The sequence below is a fragment of the Aythya marila genome (genome assembly GCF_965140915.1).
Source record: "Aythya marila genome assembly, chromosome: 2".
Classification (NCBI taxonomy): Eukaryota; Metazoa; Chordata; class Aves; order Anseriformes; family Anatidae; genus Aythya; species Aythya marila.
This window is the reverse complement of record NC_139043.1, coordinates 66384875-66393959: the sequence shown is the minus strand read 5'-3', so window position 1 is coordinate 66393959 and position 9085 is coordinate 66384875. Positions and strand designations below refer to the sequence as shown.

The 9085-nt window shown below is 41.1% G+C and overlaps 1 protein-coding gene across 8 annotated transcripts in view; it reads left to right on the top strand.

Annotated features, from left to right (window-relative positions):
- The window catches only part of TPPP (tubulin polymerization promoting protein), an 85314-nt gene continuing 76229 nt past the window's right edge, over window positions 1–9085 (top strand). For all 8 annotated transcript variants that reach the window (XM_082755228.1, XM_082755227.1, XM_082755226.1 and 5 more), the window contains exon 1: window positions 1–86. The gene's annotated coding sequence lies outside the window, so the exon portion shown is untranslated. The remainder of the gene's footprint in view (window positions 87–9085) is intronic.

Sequence of the window (9085 nt, the reverse complement as noted above, 5' to 3'; positions counted from 1 at the left end):
CTTGAGACTGGCTCCCAGTAGCGCCTGAGCCAGGGAGAGAGTTAGGTTAGGCTGGCAGGACTTGCTGCTGCCTCGGAGAGCCGGTGGTAAGTACGTGCTTCTTGCGGGTGAAACAGTCCGGTTCTTGAGCCCTTTCTCCCCCCCCACCCCCTTCTTCTTTTGAGCAGGGATGTTTCTTGCCCCCCACCCCCTGTTCAGCTTGCTGGCTAATTAATTTGCATTCGGTTAATGAGGACCCAAGGGGAGGAGGCGGGAACGTTGGCGTAGCTGCCCAGCGCTGTCTCTTATCTGCGGTGCCGTGGTGGGATCAGAGTCTCTCCCAATAAGGCAGGGGTGCGCAGCCCTGTGCTCCGTGCTGTCGTTATGTAACAGCCTCGGGGGGCCGCGGGCAAGGCGGCGGTTGCTTCTTTCTGCAGTAGCCGCTCCCCCTCTTCTATTTCGTTCATTTTATTTATTTATTTATTTATTTATTTATTTTCCCACGCGACCCATGTGGAGGGGAGAGGGGCTCTGTGCAAAGCTGCTTTCGTTCCCCTGGCCCGCCGGTCGGGATGCGGCCCCCAGTATCTGGCCGCAGTGGGTTCCTCCCGCTGCGAAGAGACGCGCGATCGCAACCTGTGCGGGGGAGAAAGGGGTTGCCTTCCAGCTCCTGAGGACATTGCAGTAACAGATTAGTGGATGGGTTGTGCGCGACTGGCTAGCCTAGGTCTAGGTGAAGGTTTCTCCCAAAGAAAAATCCACCTTGCGTGCAGACTAAATAAATTAATGTCTACCTGTGCTTTGGAGCCGATATTCTGTTTTTGGTTATAATTTGGAGACGACAATAAAACCTTAGCCCCTACAGAGCTGCGTTCTTGTGCAGAGCAAGCAGTCAGTCCCCTTTTGTGAAGATGGATGGGTGGAGAAGCTTTTTTTTTTTTTTTTTTTTTTCCCTGAAATGCCCAAGGGGCTTTGCCAATTAGAACCGCCCCTATATGACGTCCTCCATGAAAACTAGAATCTGGTATCAGAGAGTATTTACAGATTGCAGTATAACACCTGCAGGTATAAAGCTGAGAGCAGTACTCCGGGGTGAAAAACTGGATGAAACAAAATATTGTGAATTAATTGGTTCTCCCCGATCCTGGCTAACTAGTTTGAAAACCAGTAAAAACAAAAACACCAAGTCATCACTGGTTACTAGTATGTCTTAAATTCTGGGTAAAAGCTCTGGTATTCTGGTTGAATTCTTCATTAGTGAAATTGGGTATCTTCTGCAAGATGTCGAATACACAAGTGGAAAATGTGTGTCTGAAACATTGACAGCTTTATATATATTGACAGCAGCAGTAGATGCTGCTGACAAGCATCTTACCTGTTAATGTTTTGCAGGGTCTACATAGATAGGTGTGTGTGTGGTGGGCAGGGGGTGAAATTCTTGCTGATTTTTACAGAGGCTTGTATAACTGCTTATATCTGTTTAGAAAGAAAAGAAAGGGCCTGGCCCGAAATGAAACACATGATATGAGACTATATGTGTCTATTTTGACTGATTTTTTATTTTTATTTTTTGTCTTCACACTATTTTCTCAACTGGTATCATTAAATAGAATCCTTTAGAAAACTGACAACTGTTAGCATGCTGAACAAGCATTAACATTTGGGGAATTTTTCTGCTAGAGCTGTGAAAACCTGGGGGAAAAACTGAAAGATATGCTTTCAAAGTCTCGGGCTTAAATTAGCGTGACTGTTTACCAAATATATTGAATATATACCATGTATTTATTCTCAGAATAGAAACAGACATTATTAAAATCCTTTAGTGATGTATTGAATGCTTTTGTACCTCTCCTGTGTCACAGTCATATACCTTTAAAAAGTCCATTATTTATAACTGCTGAAGCATGCATCTGTTATTAAGTCATAGTACAGTTCAGTGCTTAGACAGAATGCCATGCAAAGATAAAATTACAGATAAAGTTCATGTGAGAATCTCCTGCAGTGTTTGCACTTGACCCTCGTAAATGTAAGAAAAGGTTTTTATAAAATAAATGGAAACTTATAATAAATACACATACTATTTATAATAAATTTAAAATAAAAATATTAAAAAAATAAATATACATCCAGCAGGTAATTGTTTCTGCTTGCCTCATTTAAGCTGTGGATTTTCTGTGGTGAAAAATAATGTCTTATTTTTTAATCACGAGTATTAATGCCATTTAGTTTCTGTAATCAGCTGTATGTCGGAAATTGTTTTTACATGTACCTTGAGATTGACTGGGATGGAAAGAAAGGCTCTCAGGAAGGAGAGAGGCAGGCAAGCAGCAGTGTCAGCTTGTGTTTTTTTTTTTTTTTTTTTTTTTTTAAAAAAAGGTATTCTTAGAATATGTAGAGACAATAAGTTGCATTTGATGTTGTATCTAGGAGTGCCTTAGAGAATAAACCATATGATGTTTAAATGTTATCCTGGTTTCCCAGGGCACTCTTGGAGAGACCTGTGACTAATGCTTTGATTTTTTGGGAGGGGATTGTTTTTATTTTTTTTTTTTTATCTAACTGGACTAAATATTGAAGCGTTGAAACAAAAAAGAGATCTACACTGAGCCAAAATAAAACATTTTATCTTCTGGCAACTTATGTTTTTACTCTTCCTTAAATTTAAGATCCAGAGTCCCTTTTGTTTTAAAAACTGAATATTAATTTCAGCACCAAAGAGTGACTTTTTACAGGTATATGACTGTGACCCAGGGAGGTCATTATTTCAGTTCTGGGGAGAGGAGGAATGTGTGGGGAAAGGATCTGTAAAAACAATTTGAAAAAAAAAAAAAAAAGCGACTCATCACTAAAGGCACACCCAAACCTACAAAAACTGTGGAGTAACAAATACACTTCCAACAGAAATAACTTGTCCATACGCAGAAGTGCTGAAAGAATTTCCCACTGCTGTGTAGTCAGAATCCTGGAATGCTTTGACATAGTAGTGAAAGTGGCTGTACTTTGAGAGAATGGTACTGGTAAAATACCCCAATTTAAATACACAGGGCTTGTACACACAGTACAGGTCAAGTATGTGTAGACTGATTAGGTTTCAGGACAGCTTTTCTGACTTTTTCTCAGGTTCTGGATGAAGTAACACAGTGATTTTTGTGCTGGTCATTTTTCTTGGGTTGCAGTGATAAATTACATCAACAGATAGGAAATCTTTCTTTTTTGTTAGTAGTTATTTGTTCTGGGTGAGCAATTCAGTTTGCTTCTGCTAAGTGTGTATCTTATCTATGTCAGGGCTCTAAAATGGAAGTGGAGAAGCCTATGCTCTTCCCTTTGCCAGTTGTCTTAAGGTTCCCTCTTCTATTCTCCTTTGTCTCCTGCCTCATGGTTTTCTTGAGTACGTAATATGAATTTTACCTTTTCTGGATTAATGCTAGCAACTGAGAGTACACAGATCAAAACTTCATAGCATTAAGTTGCAACAAAAAGATTATTTTTTTAATCTGCAGTACAGCTGGTTTAAATACCCTTAAGAAGTTGGACATTTCATTCAAGTGATTTCAGTCACCTGACAAATTACATTGATGGAACTCATTAAATCTCTCAATTTAAAATGTCTTTGTTCGTGGGTTTTGTAGCTCTTATAACATTTCCCCTTCTTGATCATAGGTGATGTTTTTTTTGACTTTTAAGTCTTAGAACGCTTTCAAGCCCTGTAAAGTCTCTTAGCTTAATTTTTCTCTGATCAAATGTTATCCTTCTCAATAGCGTCAGCTTGGTTCTCTTGATATTTTTACTTAATGTTACACAAAGCTCCCTGTCTTACTAATGATTGCACTGATCTCCTTGGGATGATGCTTAATGTTGTTGTGGTTTAACCTGGCAGGCAGCTAAGCACCACAGTTACCTTTGCTCACTTCCCCTTTCCCAGTGAGATGGGGGAGACAATTGGGGGTGGGAGGAGGGGAGTACTTGGAGGTTGAAATAAAGATAGTTTAATGGGACAGAAAAAGAAGGGAAAATAATAAAGGTAAAAGAATATACAAAACAAGTGATGCACAATGCAATCGCTTATTACCTGCTGACTGATGATGCCCAGCCAGACCCTGTGCAGCACCACCCTGTACTCTCACCCCAGCAAACCACCCCAATTTATTGTTCCACATGACATCATATGGTATGGGATATCCCTTTGACCAGTTTGTGTCAGCTGTCCTGGTTGTGCCCTCTCCCATCTTCTTGCACATCCCCAGTCTCCTTGCTGGATGGGAGGTATGAGAAGATGAAAAATCCTTGACTTAATGTATGCACTTCTGTGCAACAACTAAAAAATTAGTGCGTTATCAGCATTATTCTCATCCTAAATGCAAAGTGCAGCACCATACCAGCAACCCCACAACAGAAGGGTCCTCTGAGAGACCAGGCAAGGTAGACTCCTGTTTAATTTTCTCTTTCTCCAAGGCAGCTATGCCCACCCTTTTACGTCCTTGAAATATCCTCTCCTGAGATAGTGTGGTGGTTTTACCGTGCTGGGCAGCTAAACCCCACAACCACTCTCTCACTCCCCCTCCTTTAGATGAGGAGGGGGAGAAGTAAAGCAAAGAACAACTCACGGGTTGAGATAAGGATAATTTAATTAAAGGGAAATAATAATTAAATAAAGACTACCATGAACTAAACAATTTAACTAAGGGGAAATAAAAAGGGAAAGGGGAAAAGGGAGGGAAAAAGGGAAAAATAAAAAGAAGGGAGGAAAACAAACAAAATAAATGAAGGCTATATGGAAGTGCAGAGGAAAGAAATTACTCTCTACTTCCCACAAATGAGCGATGATTGACCACGTCCTTGAAGCAAGGCCTCAACGCACGCAGCTGGTGTTCGAGAGGAGGACCGACATTTTCCCAACGAGAGCCCACCCCTCCCCTCTTCTTCCTGTTTCCACCTTTTATTGCTGAGTGTGACGTGACATGGTATGGAATATCCCTTTGATTGGTTTAGGTCAGCTGCCCTAGTGATGTTTCTCTCCTCACTTTTTGCCCACCCCCTAGGAGGGTTAGAGAAAGGCCCAATGCTGTGCCACTTCTGCTCAGCAGTAGACACAACACTGGTGTGATAACACTGCTGTTCCAGCTACAAGTACAGAGTATGGCACTGTATGGGCTGCTGCCGGGAAAGTTAACATTCCAGCCAGACCCAGTACTGATAGTCTATGCCAAGGATGCATGGAGCCTCTGGGCCAATCATAATGGGTTCTCTTCCATTCATTCCCAGTTAGACTCACTTCAGCCTCCAATACCAATAGCTGTTGGGATCCCCCTGTCACTCCAGGGGCTATACAGATAGCATTAGGGTACACTGCACCGGTGTCCACTAGAGCCTTATAGCCCTATAGGTCTGATGTACTAGGCCACTGAATCCACACAGTCCAATAAATCTGATTGTCCCTTTCCTCCACCAGGCTGGAGGTAGGGCCCCTCTAGTCCTGGTCATAGTATTCATTAGTCTGGAATACTGCCCACTGGAAACTGGAGCAGCAATTTTCCTACAAAAAAAAACCTCTTTTTGTGATTGTTTTTTCCTTGCAACTCATGGACTCGTGCCTCTAGGATCAAGGTATTCTATACTTTCTTTGTTTCGGAGTTGGCCAGACAATTAATCCATCATGTGTTCCTCTCTGTCTGTCCAGGTCATTACTACCAATGAGTTGGTATATGATGATGTTTGGTGCACTCCATACATGTATAGTTGTCTGCCACGTGGGTCACGTGCATTTGACTTCATCTGGATTTTTGGATATCTGGTCATTGTCTAGGTCATCATGAATCACCTCCAGTGCTAATTCCTTTAGGAACTGTATATCTCTCTCTATGGTCATCCACTGGCCTGGGTGACATATAACATCTTCTTTGAGAAGGGATACCTTTCCTTCATGCCTGACAGGAGTCACTTCCAGAGGATGAGGGCTTGTGCCCCTTTTCCAATCACTTTGTCAATAACCCCTTCCATAGAGAGGGATCCTAGCTGCTTAGCTTGCCTGCCCTCTTATTCCATACTGTTGGTCTTGTTATCCCAGCATTGGAGCTGCCAGTTGACAGTGTGCTTACCTGGATGGCAGCTCAAATCTTTTCATGTATCTTGCAGCTCACCCAGGGATAGGGATTGGGTGGTTACTGCTGCATTTACAAGTTCTGCCTCTTCATCCTCCTGTTCCTGTGATGGCCCTGCTTTGGAGTAGCCTGCCTCATCCTCTTCTTCCTCCTTCCCCTTCTTAGCAGGGTTTCTTTCCTTACCAAATAAGCTGAATTTCCTATTCATTGCTTATTCTCTCATATAGGGGTGACTGATACCTGCACAAGTTGGTTCAGTGGTCCAGCTGCAGGGCCCATCATGGGGGTTGGAGTAGTGTTGAGTGTAGCTTGTTAGGCATGGGCCAAGCCCCAGCACATTGCAGTGATTTGTGCCTCTGGGATTGCCAGGGTTACAGAATATTTTTTTCCAAATATTGTACTAGTTTTTCAAGATTCTGCATTTGTTCAGGGATGAAGTCCCAAAATCCTGAAGGTGCCCATTGTCCTAGGTACTTGCCCATATCCTCCTAACACTCCCTGCCACTTGTAGCTATCCTGCCTTAGGACAGACCTCTGGTGGTATTCTTAAATAGTTGTTTAACTGTAAACAAAACCAAAAACACATTCGGGAGACATAGCAAAAGGATATTCAAAATTCTCAAGTGCTCTTGTGGCTAGCTTGGAGGGGAAGAGGATGGTGAAGGAGAAAGGGAACGTAAAGGAGCAAGGGAAAGTGTCCACCCTTATATTCCCCCTTCATCATCAGTAAGGTTAACTCTCCAAGGAGAAAAGGATGGGGGGGGGGGGGAAGGGTAAAACTTGTGGGATGAGATAAAGGCAGTTTAATAGGACAGAGAAGGAAAGGAAAATAATTATAATAATGAAGGTAAAGGAATACACAAAACAAGTGATGCACAATGCAGTTTCTTACCACCCTCTGTCTGATGCCCATCTAGGCTCTGATCAGCGTCCCCCTGCCAACCATCCGGTTTATTATTTCATGTGATGTATGGAATATCCCTTCAGCCAGTTTGTGTCAGCTGTTCTGGTTGTACATGTATTCCATCGCAGCTTCTTGTGTATCCCCAGCCTCCTTGCTGGTAGGGAGGTTCAAGAAGCTGTAAAGTCCTTGACTCAGTGCATGCACTTCTGTGCAACAACTAAAACATTAGTGTGTTATCAGCATTATTCTCATCCCAAATGCAAAGCGCAGCACCATACCTTCAACTAGGAAGAAAATTAATCCCATCCCAGCTAAAACCAGAATAAGTATTTAAAGAAATCTGTGGATAGTACATTAAGCTAGATCTACAAATTAATATTTCAAATCAGCAAACTTGGACCTGCTTAATCCTACAGTGATAATAGGCCCAGAATGTTATCTGAAAGTTGTATAGCTATTGCAGAAGCAGGTATTGTCTTCCAGTCTTTTTGGATCTGTGATTCCCTACTCTTTTCTTGATATGCCATGAAAAACTATTTTATCTAAACAGTTGAGGCTCTTTTGTTATGCTTTAGTCAGCCTGAGTATCTTTATCCCTTTTGAAAAGTGTCATATTTACTCTGTTGTTTGAAGGGTGTTCTAGAGACCATCTTGTATCCTTGCCTGCACATGGAATTGCTGTATATTTGTATATATTTGTGTCCTTATTATTTCTTTGATACCGGTGGCAGTCCAGCAGGACTCAGAATGAATGTAAGCAGGATTCTCAAATAGAATAGAGTCACGTAATGGGGGGGGGGGGGAGAAGGTGTAATAGGTCTCACCAGTGCATAAATATCTGGTGGATGCCTGCACTGATGCTGCTGTAGTTGAAACTTGTGCAAAGTATGTGGTGGTGCTACAAGAGGTCGTAGAACTAGTTAAAGAGTTACTTAGGTAGAGAAAGAATTTTTATGTAGTAGTAAGTGTTATCAGGTGAAACGTGTTCATTAAAAAGAAAAGTTCTAATAGAACTGTTGCTAATAAGGGTATGTATATATGCATATACATACTTCATAAATAAAGAGGTGATATATTGTGAAGTGATTCTTTGGAATGGAGAAATGTAGTTTACTAAGAGCAAAACATTGTTTTGTCTCTACATGGTATTGTAGCAGTAACTATGGAAGTGAGTAGTGATTGTTTTTAGAAATAGAATAGTAACAGGTCAGCAGTGAAAATAATCTCTTCGCTTGATAATGTGTTTTCTAAAGTTGTTTATTTCATGGAATGTATAGCTTCATTGGTGTCTGACACGTTGATTCACTAAGGAAAAAGACTGGACAACTTGAATAACCAACTTTTGGTTACTCTGTGTGTTTCCAGCTGAAAAGCTGCTGTTTTCAGACTAATGCAGCTGGATGATGTAGCCAGCTTTACCATTTTCCATAGTGCTAGATACACGTATTTTATTACAGAGAAGTCATGGATTAGCCATGCAGTTCCTCATGAAGCCTGTGAAAGGATTTAATTAAGTAAAGATAGGTAAAATGTTGATAGGGTTATGTTAGTTATACTTGGTCTGTAGTGTTTGCTGTTTGTTTTTCTTTTTTATGATAGAGAAAATGTCTGTCTCATTATCACATGTGAAGAATATATACCCAGAGCAGAACTCAGAAGTAGAATGTCTTAATTCTGATTGCTACTGATAGCTATAGCTGTGAAGGAAGTTTAAGCCTTAAGAGCATTGTGTAAAACATTACATTTCATTAAGAGGAGCTGCATTTCTACAGCTGTTTATCCTTTCTTGTGGCTTGAATGTTTATGCAAAGATGTGGGAGAAAGATTCCAGCTGTGGTACTTTATGTTTGCTGGATTTATTTGGCATAAATAATTCCAGACAAGAAATAAATGAGAATGCCCTTTACCTGCAACTCCATAACACTTTTAAAATATAGGGAAGATAGATCAAATACTAAAATAGAACAGATGCAAAAATCAGATGCTTTGCAGAGTTTGATATATGTTTGTGAATCCAATTCACACATACAAAAATAGCAAGTCTAATGCTCTGAAAAATGGCTTTCTTTTTTGCTTGGATTGGACGGAAGGTTTTAAATTGTAG